The following is a 22,517-nucleotide window of genomic DNA, read 5'->3' as shown; positions in this document are numbered from 1 at the left end:
GGTGCAAACTGCAGCAAACTGCAGCGAACTACAGTCTTCTGACGGTTTCACATAGCACACTCTGATGCTACTTAGTAACGTAGCTTAACACATTCTTTAAGTTCTTTAGGCAAACACTAAATCGTAAAACTTTGCAGTGTTAAAAAGACATTTAACTGCCAAACGATGAATAAAATGGGTGATTTAGACAGTGAAATCCAAAACTTGATGTCACTTTTATCATCTCATTTCATTATATACAATAAAATACAGAGCTGTAACTTATAATGACAGAGACAATCGCACAATGTATTCTGTAGATTCATTTCCAATACTTAGCAGAATGAATTTTAGACAGACTATATAGTCTATATGCAGCTAAGACATAGGGCTTTTGTCTTTGGTTTCAAAGGTTTTATATGATGTCTCAGGGGCCAAGACCTAAAACATTAAGACATGTTCATATGAATCCTGACTTAATAATAGGAGGCTGAGTTTACAGCCCAGGATTCCTATTGATAAAGAAGACTGTTCCAGATGTAGGTGTGAAGCAGTCTGTTTCCTAATAGACCAAGGGCACTTGCATGAGCTAGGCCAAGAAAATAAACACAAGTAGGACTTTAGTAAATAAAAACTGACATCAGAAGACCAAATAATCTAGTTTGGTTTTCTACATTAATCAAATTCACTGAATAATTGCATAGCTTGACTTCACAATTGCTTCCTTGCCTTGAAGAGTCCGAGAAAAGAGGCCAGCTTGGAATGGTAATGGCAGAGCAGAGGGTAGTTGCCTTTAATTTTCTTTTTCATGCACAGCTGTCTCAGCAGACCACGCAAACCATGGCTACGGTTTCAGGACCCTGTTGCGTGATATGATGGGGAATTTTATTTACAGTTCCACTGTCCACATGGTGACCATATTGTAGGAAGCTGCACTTCCTTGTTGGTAAAGAGCGTCAGATCTTTTCAGTCTGTTGATCAGGTAGGAGGAATGTTTCCTTCTACATGGGCCTTTGCTATTTGCAGATTAGCTGGAAAGCAGTTCGAAGTTTTCACCGTGGAGTATAAACCAAGTAGCTTTAACAGGAAAAGCAAATGCTGAATAAAACCTTAATTTTCTGCGTGTGTGTGTGGGGGGTGTGGGTGTGGGTGTGTGTCATAACCTCTTGTTAGTTCATCCTTTCTCCTGTCAAGTAGGGCAGACTCCCCCATCACATCAGGGTTGGTCCACCCTCTAGTGACTGATCTCAGGATGTGCTTTTCTCATCATCTATATTTGGGACTCAGAGTCTGCCCTGATTTCACATTTTAACTGAAACTTAAATGTCAGTTTTCCTACCTAAATTCCTGACCTCTGGTAGTTGTTGACTAAACCCTTGTTTCAGGAAACTGTAGCTCTCACCTCTCATCTATTTTGGTTCTGCTTTTCTAGACCTGAGTCATGCCTAAGGACCACTGTTCCCTTCCTTTCTGCAGGCCCATGAAAACACCCTATGCTTAAGCCCCTTTTCCATCTCAGTATTTCACAATAAAAGTCTCTTATAAAATCACTACACAAATCAGCATAGTTGCAAAGCACTGATGCTGTAAATCTGAGCTGTTTTTTAATGGATGCCCAGAGTCTATACCCAAAAGGTCTGCTATAGAAATACTAAAGGTTAACTTTGCTCCACCTGAGATTTACTACTGAAATTAGCCAAGCTCATTTGAGAGATAAATTTGCTCTTTAAAAATTTATTTCCTCTGCATTCATTTTCTCTTCCTATAAATGGGAACCTGGGATCCCATAAAACTAAATTAAAATTATCAAATACTATTGAACCAACCTAATGAAAACTTTAACCAAAAATCATTGTAAATTAGGTATGTGCTGTACTAAGAACACAAGCCTTTGTAAAGTAGCGATTGTTCTTATGTAAACCCATGAATGGAGACTTTCTTGAATAAATTACTCCTTAATAACATCAGAGAGTCATGGCTGGGTAAATATCTCCCTGGAGCCTTCAGTGAGATTCTGGAATTTAAATGTCCAATAGAATTTCATATTTGTCACCTTTACTAATGAGTTTTTCTTTATGAAATCATCATTAGCATGAAAAAGTTAAATTTTGTGTCTAATTTCTATAATTGATGCTATTTAAAAGACCTTAAGGGGTTGAAATTTGTCTTGCTAGGATGCAACATTTACATATTTTCTATTCCCCCAACTTTTACACTACATTGTCAATTTGCCACTTGAAACAGGAGGGGGAAAATGATTAGAACAGCCAGAAGTCTGGGAATTTCTGCTAGGAGGAGCAATGGGCCTTCATAAATACTAGATAGCAAAATCATTCCTTCTGTTCTAACTTGTGATTCTAGCATCTAAAACGTTTACAGCTGTTCTTTCTATCCACATACGCCCATCAAGGGCCTCTGTGGCAGCTACATTTATAACTCATGAACATATTCATCAAAACAATTAAATGATTCCCTGAGTTGTAGAATTTGCTTTGTTATGGTCACTGTGGAGTTTATGATTTTTGGATATTTTACCTGCATCCCTTTCATTTCAACATGTTAGCAGAGGCACTGTGTTCTGGCTTCAAGACGAAAACTGTAGGTCTTGTGCCTTCAGCATGGAATTAGCAAGATATCGTTTTCTGTAGAGCCCTGTAAGATAGAAGATGAAATGCTTGTTTATAAACAAACCTGAACTGCTTTTTCATATATGGAGCAGTGAAGCAGTGTCATGAGATTTCAAAGACACCACTCCCACGACCACACTCAGAAAGACAAACGCAAACAGGTTATAATTCCTGTTCTCCTGTGCTGCCCAAATGCTGCCCAGACTCCTCCTGTTTGTGGCTAACTCAATACCAGATTTACAGGTGACCTTGTAACACAATGGACTAAGCTAGTAGGATATTTGCTGCATGTCCAGTACAGAGAAAATCCTGGGTGCAACACAGACACTTCAGTGCAGTGTTCCCTGATCACTAAGTATCATAGCATCTTTATGAGATTTATAGCATTTAGTTTCCTTAAAAGTTGAATCAATAACTTAGGATTATTCCTTGATGTTTTAATTGGTTGTAGGACAACAAATGGCATCCTTTCTGAGTGCCATAATTTTGTATCACCTTTGTAATATATCAGGTAAAGAAAGTATATTTAACAAAATCATAGCATGAAAAAATAATAGTATTTAAATATGCTTCATATTACTGTGAAATCTTTTTTAACACACAGGCTAATGATATTAACAGAAGTTACTCAAGGCTTTTTATGCCACTGAATTTGTACCTAAGCAAACACCTAAGAAGTCATGTACATCACCATGGCATTTTTGCCAGAGACCCCTGATTAGCAAATAACTTGTACCTCAACCTCCTCAAAGAAAGCCCTGTATTCAGCCAAAGATTTTAAACAGAAATTCCACATTATGCTACAGATTCATTAAAATACACATATTCTAACAAAATTCTATATTAACATTTTTCACTGAATTTCAAGTCAAATATTATTGAAATCAAACATGAAATCCCACAGAAAACATTTCCCAGGTTGATAACAGTCCAAGCTCCAGGCAGATACTTGTGGCTAGAGTCGGAGTAAACAAGATTGAGAATAAAATTTAGACAGTGACCAGCTCTGTGGAGCTGAGAGGAGATATGCACGCATAGTTGCTACGGGCTACCAGCCTCTGGTCACTAATGTGCTTTCTCCTTCTGTCATTTCTCCACAGTCTGAACTCTCCTCTTCTTCCCCCTCCAAACTTATGTGCATTTCCTCCCTGACAGAACATTCTCCTACTTGATACTTGCAATTTCCAGAACTTCATAACTTTTCTTCTTTTGACTGGCTCATTGCAATGTCTGGATTGCAGGCTTCACCATCTAGGGTATGATGTACTTCAGTCTGAAATTCCTTTGCCTGAGACTAGAGTTCTATAAAACATGTAGGTCTCCTGTCTATCAGTTCTGTATTATTAAAGTGGTCTCCATATCTTACTCAGAGTTATCCACATCTTTGCTCAAACAGCGCACTACATATGATATATACTGATTTTCCAAAATAAAAGTAGACAACTAAGTCAGGAAGCCCACATGTGCCCGTCAAGCATCCCATCAGTATACCAGTCAGCAGTCATTCAGGCCTTGAAGACAGTGTGCCTAGATGCAAAATCTCAGCTCAGTCTCCTTCAGGCTGTGTGTCCTCGAGGAAATTTTTTGTTGCTCACACAAAAATGGAGGATCATAATATTTTCTGCCTCACAGTGTGGTTTTATAGATTAGATAATAGAATATATATTTAAGATGCTTGCTATCATGGCAGGGACGTGCTATGGCAACATCCTTCCTTAGAACAAGGCAAAAGTAGCAGTCCACCTAGAGCAAGCATTCAATCGGCGTTTCAGAGGAAGTAGAGTATAACATGATTGTTGAGCTTAATAAATAGCAAGCCAGGAGTGCCAGCCAACACTGAAGCCTGGGAAGTACCAACATGGTAGTGGTTTTTTCCAGGATGTTTCCAGTGGGACAGAGGTGTTGAGAATTGGTGATAAATTACCTAAGTGCCTCTCAGATGACAGCCGTCCATTGCAAATAAGAAGGACCACAGAAAACCCATCTCATTAAGAGTGCTCTGAAGCACTGCTTCAGGCGAGGTGGAAGAACTCAGAGCTGTATACAGCTCAGTGAAGGCTGGCATAGTAACCCCAAGCCCTGACATGATACCAGTCATTTCATTTCATAAATCCTAGAAACTCAACTAGTAACACAGTAAATCTACTGTGGAATATCCGCTTTAACAGGAAAATGGTTCTAGGCAAAGATCTTAAGCCAACAGAATTGATTCCTGGGGCACAGAGTTCTACAGATCAGACTCCTCCTGTGACACTACACACATTAACCAGCTTCTGGGCTGTAGGATGTCAATAACAGTGCCCACACCTCTCAGGATGTGCGGGAGTGAAACCTCAAAGGTAAAATATGAAAGTGCTGAGCAAAGTCCTAGATGCAAAGTAGAAGTTATTTATATGCAACTTTCCTTTTCTCTGGTCTGGTTTTTAAACAAAAACGTCTTATGCTTCCTTAAAATCACATGCCCACTGATTTTCAGAATAATCCACGTGGACCGTGGAGCAACCTTCTCAGTGAATGGCATGGCTGGGGCTCTGGTCCAACCCACACACTTATGCAACAGACAAAATGTGCTCAGCTGTTTCCCCAACTAACTTCTGCTTTAATTCTCTCACTTCACAGAAAAGCCAGCAGTGAAAGACTTCTCATGACACCCATCTGTTTATTATCATAAGCAAATAGCAAAAGACAGGGCAAAAATTAAAGAGCCATTTTCCACACGCCAACACAGAAGGAAGGGTTCTCTAGGTCAGTCTTCTCGACAACACCCACATAGAATTAGCACTGTCTGCACCATCATTCTTGGCTATAAAATTCAGCAATGAATTCTGTCTTTGCAAATAGCCTGAAGTATGGCTTTAACTAAGTATACATAATATGCTGGTAAATTTGTATATACATCATATACATAATATCTATTATGTGTATATAATATACAATTATATAATAGTAAATTAGTTATATATACAGTATATATGCTATTATGAGATATGTAATATAATGTATATATACTATATACACTTTATGCTGGTGTATTATATACACTAATATATATCTACTATATAATATACTACATATATAATAGATGTATACTATTGTAAGATATGCATATATCTTATAAAATATGTACATATCTTACAATAAGACATATAGACATATATATCTTAATCTCTTAACAATAAAATGCCTTAGATTCCTTACAGAGATTTTTTTGATGAGCAAATATGACAAAAGATGCAAAAGATCCTCTGAAAAATTAAATATTATCCCAATTATTTTGCACATTTATTTATGTATAAATATGCATACATACAGACCAAATTCACCAAAGAACCTAATACATGTTTTGAAGATGTCCATTTAAGTCACTTTCTTTCTGATCACTAAATTAACTACCATGATAATCATTATTCCATAAGGAGAGAGAATTTCTAAAAAACTTCCAGGTTTCACTATAATTTGTCAGCCCCATAGATAAACTCATTAATATCATAACTGCTTTTTGTTGCCCACTGTGAGCCAGGCAGTATGCTAGAGATGGGGATGCCAGCAGCGAACGACTCATATGCCATTTTTGTGCTTGTAGAGATGGTTACTTAGAGATTTAGGAAGTAATGGCACAAATAGATGTATAATTGCAAATAGTTCCAGAGCTGTAATGGGGAAAAATAGAGGAAGGAAGGGGATGGGATCCAATCACCAAAATATTCCCTGAGAAAATGATGTTTCTTGCAATACCTGAAGGGTGATTTGCAGTTATCTAGACAGACAGGTGGGGTAGGGGTGGGAGGAAGTGAGAGGTGAGGATGTACTTTCCAGACCCGGGGAGCAGCAGCTGTCCTGGTTTGGAAGAGGTGGGCCTGGGGCAGAACAGTTTGCATGGTTGAGGAGCTGGAAGAAGCTACCCAGAGCGGGAGTGCCAGAGAAGGCTGAGATCTCCTGGGCCCCGCTGACTGTCTTAGGGATTTTGTCTTTATTCTAAGAGCCATGATAAACTGCTTCTGGCTTTCAGCTGGAGTGAAGAGACTGGTGTTTTCTGAATGACTGCTCTGGCAATCATTCAACTGTGAAAAAAAAAATGATGTCTTCAAAATATTTTCCAGATTCTACATCCTTGCCTTCCATAGAGGAAGACTGGTCTTATTATAGAGAAATGGAATCCAAGTAGTTAAATGTTGGCATTGGAATAATTCTGAGAAAAAAACTCCAATCTTTACCTTAAACTGAAAATATGACCCTCACTAGATATCTGGAATTCCTGGACAGAAAGTTTACACCTTTGGCTTGAAGACTTTATCCCTGTTAAAATGCTTTAAAAAGACACTCTAAGAAGTAGCACATGAACCCCATCAGTGGATTATACCTCAGTATGGATCAGTCATTGAACCCTTTCATCGGGAGAGATTTTGGGTAGGAAAAAACAAAATAAAGCCCAAGGATAGGAAGGTGGGTAAGGCAAGATGAGTATTACAATGGAGGAGAAGAGGGAGACAAATTGAAGGCCCCAAAACCAAAATCATAGACTTCATGATTTATTTTTAGCACAACCTGCATGACAGAAGTTTGCATGGAGCCCCCAGATACCAAGTTTCAGCTTTATTATTGTTTCTGTTTGTTGTGCCTCTACTCAAGGATCCAATCTTGATGTCTCCCTTTCTCCTGCTCTGATAACTAACAGCTATGAAATCCAAAGCTGGATTTATCAGTGATGCTCAGATACAGCAACTCATGAAAGCTGAAAGTAGTGTTTGCATTTTTCCTAGAATAGAAAACATGAGAATCCAGGTTTGAAGCCCCAGCCCAGAGGACAAAGGCAGGCTACAGGGGTATGTGGTGGCGGAGTTCTCTGTGAGCCTTCTGTCAGAGCCAAGACATCCCAACCTGCTCAGAAGGTTAGACAGACGAAACCCCAGATCAGACAAAGATGCAAATGTCCCCAGGAACTGGGACAAGTGTGAGCCTCAGCACCAAATGTCAATTACTGGATTCTCCAGAGCCTGGTTAAAAATAGATATGCAGGTTTCTTTGTTCACATGTCAGAAAGGGTTATCGGATCAAATCAGATTCCCATCACCCTCTTTTCACTCAGTAGCTGAGTTGTCAACCATCTGCAACCGTAAATCATGGCTGCAGTGCTGTTACAGGGTCCAGATCAGCATGTGCCCTTTCAATCACATCCTCATTCCACGGTCACCAGGTTTCCACAGGATGTACATGATATGGGGATACATGTAGACATAAGATGTGCAAGCACTGTTATAACCAGGCTTTTCCTTCCCAAATAGCCTCTGTGTGTTTGTGCAGAGAGAGCCGTAGGGGCGGGCAACAGTGACACATTGCTAGCAGGTAACTTAGGCAAACCACATAGAAGGATGTGGCGGAGACGAGGAGAGCCACGTCTGATTTTACACCTCCCTTCAAGATGTTTAGAAAGTTCCCTCATGCTGCAGTTTTCCTCTTCTCCATACTTAGTCGAATCCCTAGCTACCCACCTTTGCCCAAGAAATACTGTACAAATGAATTAGATTAAGTCTGAATGACTCATGAACTACACCTGCTAAAAGTGCTTAAAATTTGCAGTTAACTCCAAATTAGACTTGGTAATTGAAGGAGCTGCAGTAAGATATTCCCAAGTAAAAGACAATCTAAAAGTCGTTTTGACTTGATTCTGGTATGCAATGTTTGATTTTTGTGGGGAGCAGCAGATTTGCTTCCCTGATTAGTTTTAGCTTAAGCCAATACTAAACTTGCATTCTACTCCATGAGCCTGCCTGGCTCAAAACAAATAGATGTGGAACAGCATAAAGAGTCCCAAAATGTAAATTTTGCCCCTGGAAGGAGAAATATCCACAAATTAACAATTTACAAATTCTCAATAAATCCAGGTTTATTTATAGAGAGGAATATTGGTGGGATGCTTAACTTCTTTTTCTTGCCAGAAATGTCCTTTTCACTGGTTCACCCCTTTATGTGACTCTTGCCTATGAATCTGAAACTTAGCCTTGCTGAGGTGCCTCCATCCCACCAACCCAAAAGAATCACTATAGTTGTGTCAGAGTTTGGGACATCTTCACCAAGCTTACTATATTTCTACAGCAGTTCCTTCCATAGGTAATTTTAAGAACTAGCTATCCCTCTAATAACTAGTTCAGATTCATTTTTGGTGATTAGAGCTCAGGTGTATCTCCCTTTACATATAAGCAGTTTTATTCTCCTGGCCATTGTCTAACATAAGTTTTCTTCACCAAAATAGGTACAAAATAAAAGAGTGAATGAAACTGACTGTTTAAAACCATTGATGGTGTCTACCTGTTCTTCCCGACAGTTTTTGGCAGTTCTGCTGTCTCCTGCGGGCCCCACCTAACCTTGACAGAATGGGCAGTCATTCTCAAGTAGAGTCTTGGCTTCCTCTGTCCACACCTTCTAGATCCCTTTGAATAGCACTAGCAAGCTTGCAGTTCTTCCCTTGCTGAGAACTGTTCTAAACCTTTCATGTGTATGAACTCATTGAATCACCACTGCATAGATGGATACTTGTATTACCCACATTTTTACAGATGAGGAAACCTGAGTAAAGGCACATGAAGTAAATTTCAGCTTGTAGCCCAGATAGTAAATGGTAGAGTGAGAATTTAAACCCAGCAAGCAGCTGATTCCAAGGTTCTTGCTTCTATTCTGTACCACCACCTACCCTGGGGTCTACCCTTATCCTCACCATGTGGCTATATTGAGGACATAGAATATAATACTGATGATTCAGCACAAAACATAGCTAAACATGGGTCCTATCAACTATGAATGGTCTCACAAAGGCTCTCAATCATCAGTTAAGGCAGGATACCTGCACATGCGGAAGTGTGTGTGCAAATAGCACCCCAGGTAGCTCAGTGTACATCCAGGGCTGAGAACCATTCATCAAGATTAATAGAAGGGAGAGGAGGAGGACATGATAGAAAATAATGGGTAATAAAAATCCAGGTGCATGAGATTCTGAATCCCAACATCACCCTGGGGTCTGGGTCCCATTCCATACACAAAAATATGTAGCCCTTTCTCAGATAAGGGACAATTATATGTAATTAAGTTGGACCTCATTCTTTCTGGAAGGAATAATCATAAGATCCTAATCAATCCAGCAGTTTAATAGAGCAGGAGATTGAGTAAGAGAATATATATGAGATCTTTCTGCCTTGAAAAGTCTGTGATTGCAGAGCAAAAATATTGTAGTAATGCTAAATGGCAACCGTAAAATGGATTAAAATATCTCTTTACGTCTCTTCCTCACTTTGAGTTTACAGTAAAACTTCCCTCATTCTCACTTCAGTACTCTGTAAGCTGGATAATTATTTGAAACCCCCACAGCTCCCAAGTTATCTCTGAGCAAAGATGTAGTACCTGAGTTCTATAGTGAGATTTCTGATTAGCAGGACTTCATTATCTTTGTGAAACAAGCGACAATACATTTATTGATATACAGGGCAGTTTTATCATAGACTGTTAAGTCTGAACTACCACTGTCAAAACAAATGGATAAAGAATAGTGCGTGATTTACTTTCCTTGATTTTTTTTTCTGTCTGTTGCATACCCACTCATCTGCAAAACTTGGTAATTCACAATGGGGCTCCCTGTCATTAGTCTGAATTAGTAACTTTCTACTCTATTTTAGAAATCAAATTGAAGTCCTCAGGAGGTTGAAATGTTCGAAATTATCTAAATGATTTTCATTATTGTAGCTCAGATTTTATTAAACGTGTTATTACTTTTCAGAAATAATGAACAATAATATAATAATTAATTCTCAAATACACATAAGGAGTATTTTATTTCAAACTACAAAATTAAAAGGCCAGTGATAGTATCTGTGGCAGCAGAACACTCTCTGGCTTCTCTTAGAGACTTTTTTTGCTAGAAAATCTGGGCTTAGTTAACTCCCAGGCAGACACACTGCTTTCTCCCTCATCTTGCTATTTCTCTGCACTGAAGTCCTGATACACCATGTCTATTGGGTCCTGGCGCATGCCACATGCCCTTAACCACAGAAGTAGAAGTTTCAGTGGTGTTCATAGTATTTAACGGAAAGAAAATATCAGCATTCCCATTAAAATGCACCCCCCCAGACCATCCCAGCATACATGAAGAAGCTTGTAGAAGAATTTTTTTTTCCCTTTTCTTTCCCCTACTATCCATTCCCACTACCCTTCAGACTTCCATGAATGAGCAGAAAGTCACCAGATAGATTTGTGAAGCTCTCAAACTGGGTGAATGTGTAAAGCCCATTTTCCTGTCTTTTCTCCTGGCTCAGCATCCCTGAACACAGTACAGTACAGAAGGCCACCTCCTTCCCTATATAAAACTGGAAAAGCTCAGGGTGGAGCTTTTTCTTAGCAATGGAGAAACTCTCTGAATCATTGGCACTTAAAATATTTCATTCCTATTATGTAACAAAAGGTTCTGTTTGACTGTCCAGGCAGGGCCAGGGGACTAACAGTATCACAGAGTCAACAAATGGGAAATCATACACAAAACTCTTAGGTGGATCCTCAGAGTTCTCACTTACTCACTTAACACTTAGCAGATCAGAAAAGACTATGGGTTGGGGGCCATATCTTCCCCCAAAAGTTTCTTGGATTTCCCCTGTCATTCCCCTGCTGAGAATCAGGATGGATTACTTTGAACTGCTTTAAATTTCCTCAATTTGCCAGCTTTTCCAGGGGTCTCTGCCTCTGGAACTGTCCTTTCTCCTCTATTCCTCCCCACCAACTCCTGGCTATTTCAGACTTCTTTTTCAGGTGTCAGCATAGATGACAATTCCACCAGATAGCCAAGCCTGGGCTGCAGTCCTTTCTATGTGCACTTCTCCCAGTGGTACTTACTTAATCATATTGCTTTGATGGGATCGTCCATGTAGACCATAAGCTCTGTGAGGGCAGGAGCTGTGTTTGTTTATTCATCGTCATCCCTGGTACCTAACATGGAAACTGGCACAAAGCAAATTTGTGTTCAGTGGGAAAAAAATGGGTGAATGGATGAGGGGTGGATGCTGGTGATGTAGGGGAAGTTTACATCTTTCCCCATACCTGTTGAGGCCACTGCCCCCATCTGATACTCTTCCAGCCCATCTGCCCACCCTAGGGTTCTCCTCCAATGTCCTCCACTTAATTAGCTCAGTGTTGACTGTATGGAGGAAGACCTCCAGCCTTCAGAACATGCAAGATGGGAAGGAAAAGGGAATGCAGAAATAAAAAGGCTCTGCCAAGTAGGAGAACATGATAGAATTCATGGGCCCTCACAGTATAAAATGACAGCAAGACCCCAAGTTTTTCAAAGAGCCAGATGGGGGGGTACCAAAAAGTAAAAATGACACTGATGGAGGGGAGATGGGAAGGAAAAAAGGGGAACTAACCCATGGAATTAGGGAAGCAAGAGAAATTAGTGACAAGGCCTCTGATTATAGATTTAAGAGAACCATCCAAATGAGGAACTTGGATTGGCTATGTGGACATAACACAAATTGCATTCATTTACACAAATTGCTTGTAAGTATTACCTAAACATGATGCAGTGCAAGAGTAATTTATCACAAGTTAGAAGTCAGTGTGTATCCTTCTGGTCACTTATTTTTTATTAGAATGGCAAACCCTGCACCCCTTTGTTCTCCTTCAATGATTTGTGTATTTAGCTTGCTCAACCCTCACAACTTTAAAAATCTCAGGAGAATTCTATGATATCCATGCATATGTTGAATTTTGTAAGTCATTAAATGTTCTAAATGACTGAAATTGCCTTTGTCTAAATGGATTACCTCTTTAGGAACAATAGTAGTAACTGATAAAGCATTTGTCAGACTTACCTTAAATTCAGCTGAATTCAGTTCAGCCAAAATTGTATGAGTACCTTCCATGTAACCAGTTGTAGAAATAGTGGAGAGAATATTTCTCAAGGCTCCTGCCTCAACTACATGTTTTAGGAAAACTGAGCCCAGACTTACCCAGGGCCAATCACATAACCGAGATCTCAAAGAAATTGCCAACCCATCACCACCCTCAGCCTGTCAGCCTCGTACTGGACTCACCACTCACTCAGCCTCTACTTCCTTAGTAATAAAAGGCATGAGCTTCAGTTTGTTGTGGAAAAAAGGTACCTACGGTGTATTAGCAGGTTCTCAACCAAATGCAGCAACCTTCAGTTATTCCTAACTGGAAGCAAAAGGACACACAGATTAAACTTTGCAAGTAGTTCAAAATCCTTCCTTGAGAAAATTATTGTTAAGCATAAATGGATTGTACAAATACTCAACTAGATTCACTCAGATTTGATTAGGAGACTAAGATCCTAAGAACTCACGTGAATTGTCGAAGGTCACAGAAGTTAGTGGCAGAGTTAAGAATAATATTTAATCTTCCAGAAACCTAGTCCAGTGATCTTTCTTTACATAGATTTTTACAATTTTAAACTTTATATTGTTTTGCCTAGACTTAATGCAGTTAGATGTACCAGCCACCTAAAGACTTCCTCTCTGTGTCTTCTACTGATTTGAAGATAAGCAGATGAAACAGACAAAAATACCAAGCAAAGTGCAGGAAGCTTTTAATTTCCTAAGTAGGAAAACAACTATTCTACAATGCCTGGCCTACAGCTCAGACTTTTCTCTTCCCAAAACAAGTCTGTTTTTCCAATGAAACTTCAGTTCTTGGAGTAAACATTCAAATCATGAGCTCTGACTTTTGAGGTGATTGGCTTTCTTCCACTGTATCAATCTGGGTTAAATATTCAAATTCATTTGAAATGCTGGCTCTTTGAATATAATGTTCTAGTGGAAATATAAATAATAACCCAATTTTAGGGTGCTAATTATGGAAGCCAGACTCTATAATTAGTGCACAATTTGATTAAGAAACTTTCCAACAGAGTGCGTACCCTCAATCTCCAGGCACTTCATTAAATATCAGCAAAGGCTTAGCCATCTGATACTATTGGGGGCTTTTGATTATGTCAGGCAGGGTAAAAACATATTTCTTTATTTACGGTAAGAAAAATGGGTCAATTAAATGAAGTTAATGTTAGATAAAGGTGAAATAATACTTTTTTAATACTTGAATGATGACAGTATTAGATGCATTCCTTGTTAATCTAGAGGCAAAATTAGAAAAAATTGGTAAAGTACTAGGAGGCAGATTTTGGGTTCACAAAGAGAAAACCATCTCTCCCCATCAGAGTTGATCATCAATATGAACGACCCTTCACAAGAATCTGTGAGCAACTGGTCACTGTTGAAGCAGAAGCAGCCTGGATGACCATCAGTCAAGGGTGGTGTACATGGGATTCCCACACTGGGTGAGAGGGTTGAACAAGATGATGTCCTTATCAGTGATTTCCTTTTAATAGTCGGCGTTGTGCATTTCAGACTTTATAAATTGATTTTAGTAAGGCTTGGATTATTTAAATCAACTAGTAGTAAGCATCTAAATTTGCACTTTGCTCGACTCTATATACAGAGAACTTCAGGGATGTGGACCTAACTTTTATGAACTTAAATAAATGCACACAAACAACAGAATAAGTAGGATTTCACATTTTGTGCTTTCAGAGCTGATTTGAGGGAGAGAAGTCATGAAACACTGAGTGTTTGAGGCAAGGAGCAAAATTAAAGGGCATGAAAGAGGAAACATCAAGGCATTGTTCAGTAAAATTGTTCTGTTGCACAGTATTTCATTCAAAGCACTGGCTCAGTCCACAAGGTGAGAAACATAGGATTATGTTTAGAAACTATAATGAATGTATGTTTTAAATAGATCTATAAATAAAATCCCAGAGCTGGAAGATACTCTCGAATTAGATCATCTTGCTTTACAGAGGAGTACACTGAGATCCACGAAGGTGAGGGACTAGCCTACAGCTCATGGGACTATCATTATCATGGTGCTGTGGGATCTGGGCATGGTTTCTGGCCCAACTAATTAATTTGAGTAAGGGCTGATGTCTTGGGACAAAAGACAATTGCATTCAATTAAACAGTCCTGAAAAGGGAAAAGCCAACAAATGGCTTGGCACATAAAAAATTCCTCCAAATGAAAACATAACAAAAGGCATGTCCATGTGTAAAACTAATAGGAAAGAAGAGAATATTAGAGAGCTTCATGATAAGAAAAGTCATTGACTCAAGAAAGAAGAGGAAATCATAGGTAAAGGGTTATAGATTATTCCATTTTACAGATATTTCTCGTTTCCTCTCTTTTATTAACTATATCTCATTGTGAGATCTTGCATGGAGTCTGATATAAATGGTATTATTGAGCCAAGAATAAAGTCAAACATGTATGATTGAAATAATGTATCGAGAATGGTTGAGAATGATATTTAAATTAGGAAATAATAAATTGGTTAGCATATTGGTATCAGCTTGACCCTCCCAAACGCACACATACACACAGTCTGAATTTTTATCTGAAAGCTGAAGGCATTGTTACATAAACTTTATAAAGGCAAAGGTTATGTCTGGCCTATGGTCTTTAAGCTGCCTGCCTTTGCAAGGTATTATATATGCAATATATGCTTAATAAATACTCATATATGGAAAGGATGATGATGATAACAACCTTTGCCAAATGCCAATTACAGGACATCCAGTCAAAGCTTCATGGGTCAATACATCAGCAGAAAGGAAGCAGCAAATGGAATTAAAATAATGTATCTGTTTGTTCATTGTTAATGGCTGCTATGAATTTGAATTAGGCCAGTAATTGCTTCCCTGATATGAGAGCAAAATGCCAAGGTAAAGACTGTAATTAATATTCAGAAGGAATGTAGGCCCAGCGTGTGGGGACTCCTTTGAAAAGAAAGCTCCAGTTTCCCCTCTCCTTCTTCCAAATCCCTTCCAAATTTCTTAGCATTCTTTTCTCTGAAAATTCTGATTTTGCAATTTTTTATCTCTCCTCTGCCCTCACTTTTAACTCTTGTCCTCAATTTGGAAGCTGGCAAAAACTCCTGTGTTTAAGGAAAGCTCCTTCTTTTCTGGGAGAAGTTAGGGAAAAGGAAGTGACTATGCACCAGGAATGATGGGTGTCTTGATGGAAATGTGGAAAGGCCTCTGAGATACTCACTTTTTAAAATAACACTTGTCCAAACTCCTTTGTATCTGAGGGGAGGGGAGCTGTTTTCTTTTGTCCTATTGATACTTGTTTAATAGGAAAAGGGCATGAATATGGTGGAACATCTTATGTCCAAAGGAAACCAACTGACTCAGTTCTATCCATCAAGAAATAAATTATTATTATTATAGTATTTTTTTAAAATCAAGCACTCAGGGTTTTTTGTTTTGTTTTTGTTTTTATTTCCATCAGTTGGGATCAATCTGTGTTCTCTTATTCCTTTTACTGGCTTAGAATTTGATTGTTTGATATGTGTAAGAATGTCCTCCATGTCCCCTCCAAGTCACACTGTTCGGGAAGCAAGAGCAGTCTCCCCCAGGGAAGCTAATGCCTTGGCACTTGGTGACTAACACTGCGAACAATACTTGTTTGGTCCATTCCTTTTCCTGTGGCTTCTGGCTGGGTACTGGATTCCTTGACCCTGTGACAATGTTTAGACTGAGGATTCCACAATGGTCATGAAAACTCACGGAGCCCAGCCTTCCACTCTGCAAAGACTCAAACTCCTGTGGCACTAAAAGAAGGCTTTACAAAGCAAATGAAAAACAGTCTCCCTCTCAAGGGTATGGGGCAGAGGAATGGTACATTTGAAGCAGAATAATGGGAGGAAAAAATCCATTTCTCAAAGAAAAATCTTCAAGCAGGTTAAAGTTGTTACAATCAAGAAGTGGAGTAAAGAAATGGATTTGAAATAAGAGACACCATCATCTGGGGATAATTAGGGTCCTGGGCCAAAGTTTCCTAAAACCAGGATTTCCTATCTCCAATTCGGAATAATTACAGGGAAGTAGGAAATGCAATTTAATCAGTGGGCATCGCTTATTAAAGAAGCACAGATTAAGCATATGCTGCATGTCTTAGAAGCATAATGAGTCCATAAAGCAGAAGTATGTTTTTGATCTGATAATAAGATTAGGGGAAGAGTTGTTTGATTGAAAATCAATTACATTGCCTACCCACTACCTGGTGAGCTTAAAATCTGATATTTTTTTTCATTTTTGTTCCTCTCAGAGGATGACTTTAAATGTCAAATGTTGTCTCAGCAGCAGCAGGGGTTCCATTTGCAATATCAGCAACCCAAAAACCTCACCTAAAATGCTAAAATGCCTTAGTAGAATCCTTAGAAAGTGGTGGGCATTTCTGTGTACTTCTAGTGGGATACCTTTCTCACTTTCTCTTTTTCAAAGGTGAAACAACTGCTATAAAACTGAGACGTGGATATTGTTATGTAATAGTATAATCATCAGGCAAATGAATGAACGCAAGTGTATTCTCAATGCACCTTAAAATGCAGCCTAATGCTGAGGAATATGTCAGAGTTTCTCAACTTCAACGCCACTGACATTTCAGTCAGATAATTCTCTGCTGTGGGGACTACCCCGTGTGTTGTGGGATGGTCAGCAGTGGCCCTGTCCCCACCTCCAGTGTGACAGCCTAGAAGGCCTGCCTCTGTCTCCAGATATTGCCCAATGTCCCCTGGGGACACCATTACCCCTTCTCCAGTGGCACCTCTGCCTGAGACAGCAAATTGGCTGTAACAGTCAGATGCTCTAAGTTAAAACAAGAAGTCACAGACGCTGGAACTATAAAACAGTTTGGGTGCCCTTCTTCTCTGACTTTCTCATCTCAAAAGGTTGTAGCCCGGCTGTGGTCTTAGGAAGTTGCCTGGAGACTGGTAAGATTTAAACACAGAGAGCTGGAATCTATGCGAACAGGGAAGGGAGGCATTGGCCACTTTTTAAGGACGGCTCAACTCAGCCTTATGCTACAGATCACCCCCCAGGTGAGCCCATCAGCTAAGGTCTGCTCCCTCACAAGAGATGGGAGTTTCAGAGCAGGCAGTTCTTACCTCGAACTTTAGCAACACTGGCCTTTTTTTTTTCCTAAACTTCTTTACTAGATTTTTCCTTCTACAAAACCTATAAATATTTCAGGGTTTATGGGACCCTGTCCTTAGTTCTCCTCTCCTCACACCACCTCCTCCTCCTGTCTGAGCCGATCCAGCCCCTCTGTTTTCTGATGCAGTCCATGTAGCAATGATCTATTTCCACAGCCTGGACCACTCCACTGCCTTCTGCCTTCTTTTATCCAACTCCAGCTTGGCATCTTCACCTGGATATCTAATGGGCTTCTTAACATGGGCAAGGTACAGACACTGATTCTCCAACCACACCTCTATCTGCTAGTCTACTCACACGCCTAACCCTCTCCCAAATACCCAGGGCATCATCCTTGCCTTGCTTCCCATACATATCCAGCTCTCCAAAATATGTTCCCAACCCAGCCATTACTCACCTTCTCCACTCTTACATCCCAGCACAAACCAATGGCTTCTCTCCCCAGGATCAATGCAATAGTCTTCGAATAGTTACTGTCAACAAAGTATTTCTAAAACTTTAAATCCTCTGCTTCCCTAGTTACACTTGGGGTAGAATCCAATTCTTATTAACATCTGCAGGGCTTCTAAAACCTGGCGCTCACTTCCTATCATCCTGCCCTGACTCAACACAGTTGTCACGCTGCCCATACTTCAGTTAAGTAACACACCACTTTGTTTTGCTCACAAGGCCCCGTTGCTAGCTGTTCCTCATGTGTATGGCACTCAGTCCCCAAATCCTTGTGAGGTGCTCTGCTCATCACGACAGTCACAGCTCCAGTGGTTCTGCCTTGAAAGGCAGCCCCACCCTGCTATTCAAAGAGAACATCCACCTCTTCATCTTAATCATAGCATGTTCCTAAAACTTTCTTACATGTTACATATCTGTTGTCTGCCCTCATGGCTAGAACACAAGCCCCTTGTAGGCAGTGATGATATTTTGTTCATTGTTGTGTCCCCAGAGCCTAGAACAGTGCCTGACAGCTAGAAAAAAATTTAGAAAAGCTAAATAAACACTGATAGGTAGGCTACCTAGACGTAATCCAAACAGTGGGAAAGAAAGCATGATAAAGTAAACACTGTCTAATAAACCAACTGCTTGGCTCTATCATGGGCCTGTCTACCCCCAGAATGCCTTTATCCATCTTGAGGTCTGAAGACAATCTCAAATCAGTCTTCAGTGTTCTTAAGGTCCAAAGATGAACTAAGCAGGTGCACTCCTATTTCCACGTAGCTTGCTCTCAATGCTGGTATGTCATGCCACTCTGCTTCCACATTCTGGTTACCTCTACAAGCCAGTGACGCTAGTATTCTCATGTGGTTTAATCAAGGCCAGGATGAATCATCATGAATGAATCTAACTAGCACCAAAAGGAAATAAGGGTATAGATGCTTTCAGACCAATGAGATCGATATAAAACTCTGCTTTCAGGCAATGTTCAGATGGTGATTTAAAATGCACTTCTTCCCTGCAATATCAAACGTCTTTTGGCCACTAGAAAATATGAAATTTCCCTCAAGAGCAACCTTTATATTTAGCCAACTTTCTGAAGCTCACTCTTTGCATTTATATCAGTATTGGTTTGTCTATAATTACTGTTATGGCCAACATCAGCAGCAGCAGCATTGGTAAAGAAATTTCCATCTGGAAAAATAAAAAAAGCATGCAGTGCTAATATTGACCTGAAATATAAAACAGAATGGGAGCTGAGTTATAACTAATTAGAGATTACCAGCAGAATTAAGAGAGCTCTGCTGGTTGGACATGTTCAGCTTCAAGAGGAAAAGAAAGTGTGAACAAGGGGGGAAAAATCACAGAATCTACCTTGCATCTTTCCACAGTTCGGCAATTAAATGAAATTCACACCAATTGAGATCAAGGATGCCTCTAGGCAGACACAATAAAAGAAGGTTATATATGCCCCTACGACATGTTGACAGAATTGCAATCATTTCAGTGCTAGAAGGACAGGGAATTTTTGATGAGTTCCTTACAAGAGATATCTTTTAATCATAGGGAAAATAACTTCTCTAAAATATAAAAGTGGGCATATTGAATTGCTTCTCTTTGCATCTGCATGCTTATATTGTAATTGACAAATAATTATATTGGCTTAGATCTACAATATGCTCTTCTTCTCATCCCTACACCATACAAATGAGAACACTTAAAAAGCTATATATTCCAAAAAATCTAACTTATTGAAAAGAGTTTATATTACAAAGGGTTTTATTTCCACCATATAAAAGATGCATCACTGGAAGACTTTACAGAGAGCTCTCTTGTGTTTTTAAGTGTTTGTTTAGAGATTATTATTGGACTTAGATGACAGAAAGAAGGAAATTTAAAGTGCACATCCTAGAAGACATAACCAATTGAAGAGTGATCAGAAATAAAAACAAAGCATCTCTGAGATCTTAAATGTGTCAATAGTAAAGTAAGTTAACATTTTAAGAACTTTATGGGTCATTTTAAAGAACAAAAACGTGATATAAAACAGGACATTGGTAGTTAATCAAGAGCCATGAAGGAGAGAAAGTGGACCCTGTGCTTTTTTAGTAACTAGAACAAAAATGTCCTTGCTCCACACCATCTCCATGGAATTTTCAACAGTCTAGCCTCAACCCTTAAGCTAGACAATCAAATGGCATATATGAAATACGTTTTCATATATCAAAACCCTTTTGCTCACTGCTGAGTAACCTTCTTTGACTTTTAAGTTACTGAACTTTGTCTTGGTCAAAAGATATTTTCCATTCTTTTATGAAAGTGTCTTTTCCAATATTTATTGTTTACTACCATTATAATGAAAAGAAATGTTTAAACCAGTTCTCTTTTTAAATCTATATTCCATTTCATTGTAGGTTCAGATAGGGGGTATCAATCTCCATAGCATTGTTTTATGAAACCAAACATTCCTGATACATTAGCCAAAAACTCTAGTAGAAGTGTTGTGACATGAGGTTGAGTTCTGGTCCTATTACATAAACACTGTTCTCTTCAACAGTAAAGTAACTCTTCTCTCTGCTTGCTTTTGACAGTTGCTGTAAGGATAAGACAGGCCGAGCTATCTGAAAACTCTCTGAGAAGAATAAATAGCTATACACAAAGAGACTATAAGTAGTGATATTTAACACCAGGATGTCATTTGCATTTATAAGCAAAAGATGATCAGAAAGCCATTCATTCCGTGGGGCCCAGGGAAGACTGAACCTCCTGGCATGTCCTCCTTTGTGGTAAATGGTATCCACCTCTGCCACGTGTCCTGTTCTTTTGAAGTCATGAAAGTTGACATACTCCAGATATGGTTCACTCTGTACTTTAAAAATAAACTGCATTCCCCGTTAGTAAGAAAAGTTCTATGTGAACAGCAGCAGAAACCATGTTGAAGGAAATAAGAATGTCTCCAGTTGATTTTCCCGGCTGGCCTGTGGATCTGATCATGGACAAACATTCTGTTACCACTGATACTCAACAGCAATTGTGATCAATGATATTCAACTAACATTCAAAAGATACAGTTCCAGTCATTCATGAAAGTTCTCTCATGTTATACATACTATTTATGAAAATTTTGAGACTGATCATTTAAAAGCCAATTCCTTTTATTTTTTGTGGAGGAGTTGCAATTTTTTTTTTAAGTGAGGCTATTAGTGCTACTTTCAGTTTATTGTCTTATTTTTCTCCCTGTTTCCATTTTAACCCAAGTGGTCACCCTCTCTGAGTATCAGGGATCAAAGTGGTCGCTTTCAACCAACACACTGACAAAGATAACATGTTGTTGGAAATTTCCTATTCACTGCAGCATTTTTGGCTTTTTTTGCTTTTATTACCAACGTTTGTTCCTAAATTTCATGACCCAGAGGCTTTAATTATGCCTAACATGACTAATCAATACCAGTGAAATGCTCTCATAATTTAATAGAGCAGCTAGGGCCTAGCTGTCTAACAGATAAGGATAGATCACGTGGACATGCGAATCACAGTTTTTTATCAGAGACTCAGTGGGATCATAATGTACTTTTTCAATCTGTACCAAAGGTAGTAGCAGGAAGCTATTTTATAGATTTCTTGGTAATCTGAGCTGATGTTATACCTGTTACAGGACTTCTCCAATAAAATAGAAACACAGCAGGATAAAAAAGATACAAATGGTGATTTTATAACAGTCAATAAAAGCATGACTCTATAGTAATGGAAAATTTGTTCATGAATTGTGAAGTATCGGTGGCTCAGTTGGTGTGGTAATAAAATAATTTGTGTCCTGCCACTGGAACTTTTTTTAATGTGCTAGCCTGTACCTTTAATTTACTAGGGTTGTTTGGGTTTTTTTCCCCCATTGAGAGAGGAGTCATCAAAGGCAATGAAACTTATTAAGAAAATAATGTATCTTACTCAGATATAGTCGCCTAATCAAAACACCTCTTGAATGCCTTTTTAAACTACTTCATAGACCATTACTTTTATTCATGAAAGAAAATTTCATCCCATTATATGAAAAATAAATTTATATTTAGTTTTCTCCTTTCATGTAAATGGGAATGAACCATTTTATGTATAAAATAGTTAACCTCTTGCCTTCTGAATTAAGAGGTTTCACTACTGTTTAAGTCATGTTGACCCAAAGGAAGTAAAATGCAGAAACAATGAGTCACGATCTCATGTGATGATTGAAATAAAAAGCAAAAACAGAGTGAAAGGAACCAGGGTCACTGGAGGGAAGAGGGCAGAAATGATATACTTTCTATTTAATCCATCAAAGCATGTTCTATCCAATAGATTTTTCCACAATTCTCTCCAAAGGACACACCATTTTATGGGCTTCTGTTAGTGTCTTTGTGAATATTAATTAGCTTAGAAAACTTTCTTCACTCCTTCTTCATCCCAG

At 38.9% G+C, this 22,517-nt stretch overlaps 1 protein-coding gene and 1 long non-coding RNA gene across 7 annotated transcripts in view; one reads left to right on the top strand and one right to left on the bottom strand.

Annotated features, from left to right (window-relative positions):
- Positions 1–18,231, bottom strand: part of LOC140847860 (uncharacterized) — a 29,955-nt gene extending 11,724 nt beyond the window's left edge. For 4 of the 5 annotated variants that reach the window (XR_012128109.1, XR_012128113.1, XR_012128110.1 and 1 more), the window contains exons 1-2: positions 11,478–18,231; positions 2,515–2,631 (exon numbers count right to left, since the gene is read on the bottom strand). This is a non-coding gene — a long non-coding RNA (uncharacterized lncRNA). The remainder of the gene's footprint in view (positions 1–2,514; positions 2,632–11,477) is intronic. The other variant, XR_012128111.1, reaches the window with a different exon arrangement.
- Positions 1–22,517, top strand: part of CELF2 (CUGBP Elav-like family member 2) — a 735,687-nt gene that overhangs the window by 178,547 nt on the left and 534,623 nt on the right. The window lies entirely within an intron of this gene.

Source organism: Manis javanica, chromosome 2, assembly GCF_040802235.1.
Source record: "Manis javanica isolate MJ-LG chromosome 2, MJ_LKY, whole genome shotgun sequence".
In the NCBI taxonomy this organism is placed as follows: domain Eukaryota; kingdom Metazoa; phylum Chordata; class Mammalia; order Pholidota; family Manidae; genus Manis; species Manis javanica.
Note: the sequence above shows the minus strand (reverse complement) of the source record. Positions and strands in the feature narration are given on the sequence as shown.